The sequence below is a fragment of the Priapulus caudatus genome, unplaced genomic scaffold (assembly GCF_000485595.1).
Source record: "Priapulus caudatus unplaced genomic scaffold, Priapulus_caudatus-5.0.1 Scaffold811, whole genome shotgun sequence".
In the NCBI taxonomy this organism is placed as follows: domain Eukaryota; kingdom Metazoa; phylum Priapulida; class Priapulimorpha; order Priapulimorphida; family Priapulidae; genus Priapulus; species Priapulus caudatus.
In genome coordinates, this window is record NW_014577872.1 from 132,379 (window position 1) to 135,469 (window position 3,091).

Consider the following 3,091-nt stretch of genomic DNA (forward strand, 5'->3'; position numbering starts at 1 on the left):
GAGCGTGAGCTTGTTATGGCGTGGGTCGGATGCTCGAAGCGGGATTAAGAGAAACGATCTAAACGGCGGAACGCGCGCCTGTTGCCGATGTGTGGCAGGGGCAGAGATCGAAACCAGAACCGTTTTCCCCTGCCGACCTCGTTCCAATCTTCCCCGTCAGTACCTAACGGGTTTCCTCTCCGGCTCTGGTCGGGCCTACGTCATTTCTCCGGCTGCCTGCTTTCACTCTCTCTCCCTTCCCTCTCTCTTTCATCTCTCCTCTTTCTCTCCTCTATCTCTCTCTCTCTCTCTCTCTCTCTCTCCTCTCTCTCTTCCTCTCTCTCCTCTTCTTCCTCTCCTCTCTCTCTCTTTCCTCTCTTCTCGCTCTTCTCTCTACTCTCTCTCTCCTTCTTCTCCTTTTTTCTCTCTTTCTTATCTCTCTCTCTCTTCCTCTCTCTTCTGTCTCTTCCCTCTCTTCTTCTATCTTCTCTCTCTCTCTTTCTCGCTCTCTCCTTTCTACTGCTTCTGCTCTTCTCCCTCCTCCTTCGTCTCTCTCTCTCTCTCTTCACCTCTCTCCCTCTCTCTCTCCCTCTCTCTCTCCTGTCTCTCTCTCTTCCACCTCTCTCTTCTCTTCTCTCTCCTCCCTTCTTTATCTCTCTTCTCTCTCCTCTCCCTCTCTCCTCTCTCTCTCTCTCTCTCCTCTCTTCTCTCGCCTCTCTCTCTCTCTCTCTCTCTCTCTTTCTCGCTCTCTTCTTTCTCCTTCATACGTGAGCCCACGCAACAGCATGCTGAGGCCGCCGGCGTCCGGCACGCGTAAATGAGACGCATCAGTTCCGCCGTCGACGCGTTTTCCAGTTGCGATGTCGGGGTGTTGCTTTCTCTCTGTCCGTACTCTCTCTCTCTCTCTCTCTCTCTCTCTCTCTCTCTCTCTCTCTCTCTCTCTCTCCTCCTCCCTCCTCTCTCTCTCTCTCTCTCTCTCTCGCTCTCTCTCTTTCTCACACTATCTCAGTCACTCACCTGTACGTTCTCACCTCCTCTCTCTTATTATCGCATTGTTTCTTAGAACTGTCAGATTTATCGGGAGCGGGTGTGTGTGTGTGAGAGAGTTATGCGCGTTGCCCCTAGCAACGATACGTCATCTGCAACGGCCGCCGTGATGCTCTGACGCATCATCGCCCCGGAGTGTTCATTGAGAAGCTAGTCTGCTGCGTGGTATGGTGAATGTGGTGAGCTCTGGTAACTTCGCGAAACAATCACGTTGTTGTGGCTACGACCACTAGGTGGAGCGCATGTTGTGACATCAACCGCTAGGTACAGCGTGTACTGTGACTCTGACCGCTAGGTGGAGCGTGTACTGTGACTCTGACCGCTAGGTGGAGCGTGTACTGTGACTCTGACCGCTAGGTGGAGCGTGTACTGTGACTCTGACCGCTAGGTAAAGCGTGTACTGTAACTCTGACCGCTAGGTGGAGCGTGTGCTGTGATCTGACCGCTAGGTGGAGCGTGTACTGTGATCTGACCGCTAGTTGGCGGTATGACTAATGTTGGTGTTATATAAGTGTTGTATGACAACCACACTCATTCAGTGCTAGTGTTACATCAACTGTTGTATGACAACCACACTCAATCAGTGCTAGTGTTACATCAACTGTTGTATGACAACCACACTCAATCAGTGCTAGTGTTACATCAACTGTTGTATGACAACCACACTCAATCAGTGCTAGTGTTACATCAACTGTTGTATGACAACCACACTCAATCAGTGCTAGTGTTACATCAACTGTTGTATGACAACCACACTCAATCAGTGCTAGTGTTACATTAACTGCAACTGAAGTGTAACAACCACAGCGCAGTATTGCTAGTGATATATTAACCAGCGTGTGACAACCCAAGACTAACCAACTGAAAATGCCATACCGAGAGGAACGTGAGAACAACCGCATTCGATCAGTGCTAGTGTTACACCATCCGGGTGTCTGACAACCACGACAAACTAGTGACAGCATTTATACATCAACTAAAGTACGACAACAACAGCAGCCACCCGGTACGCGCGCGCGGCGACAACGCTGACAATGTCGCACGCGCGCAGTATGTCGCACGGCGGCGTCGGCGGCGGACACCCTCACTCGCAACCGTCAATCGTCGTTCCGGCGACATCAGCCCGCCGTGCCGGCGACAACCGCGTCGTCATCAACGTCGGCGGCACGCGACACGAGACGTACAAGACGACGCTGAAGAACATACCGGACACACGGCTGTCGTGGCTGTCCGAGACGACGGCGACGAACGCCGACTACGACGCCGTCGCGCGCGAGTACTTCTTCGACCGTCATCCGGGCGTCTTCGCCGGCGTGCTGAACTACTACCGTACGGGCAAGCTGCACGCGCCGACCGACGTCTGCGGTCCGCTGTTTGAAGAGGAGCTCGCCTTCTGGGGCATCGACGAGAAACAGATCGAGCCGTGCTGCTGGGCCACCTATCGGAGGCACAGGTGTGTGGCGCTACCTAGCGGCGGGAGGGGGGAATGTTAGGGCCACCTACCAGACGCACATGTGTGTGACTTAGCCACGGCACATGCGCAAAGCCACGTAACGGTGAAATGGGGCGGTGTGGGCTACCTAGCGGTGAAAACGGGCGGGGTGGGTCCACGTAGGAGGCGCATATAAAGGGTCTCCTGGCGGTTGAAGGGAGCGGGGTGGGGCAACCTAGCGTAGAGGGAGGGGTAGGCTGGGACCAACACTGGACGCATGTAGTGAGAGTTTAACCAAGCTGCTGGGATACGTCTTAGAACCACGCGCAGCGAGAAGTGAGTGTGTGGGCTGCGCTGAGATGATCTGTTAACACGCACACAGACGTACAGACATACACACGCGCACACACACATACGCACACACATACACACACACACACACACATACACACACGCGCGAGCACACACACACACACATACACACACACACACATACACACACGCGCACGCACCCACACACACACACACGCACACACACACACGTGGAAATATTGTTTGTAATGCGTAGGTGGGGAGGGGAGGCCGGAGGGTCGCGTGATGTGCTGCGTTGTGTGCGCGTAGGTGTGTGTGTGT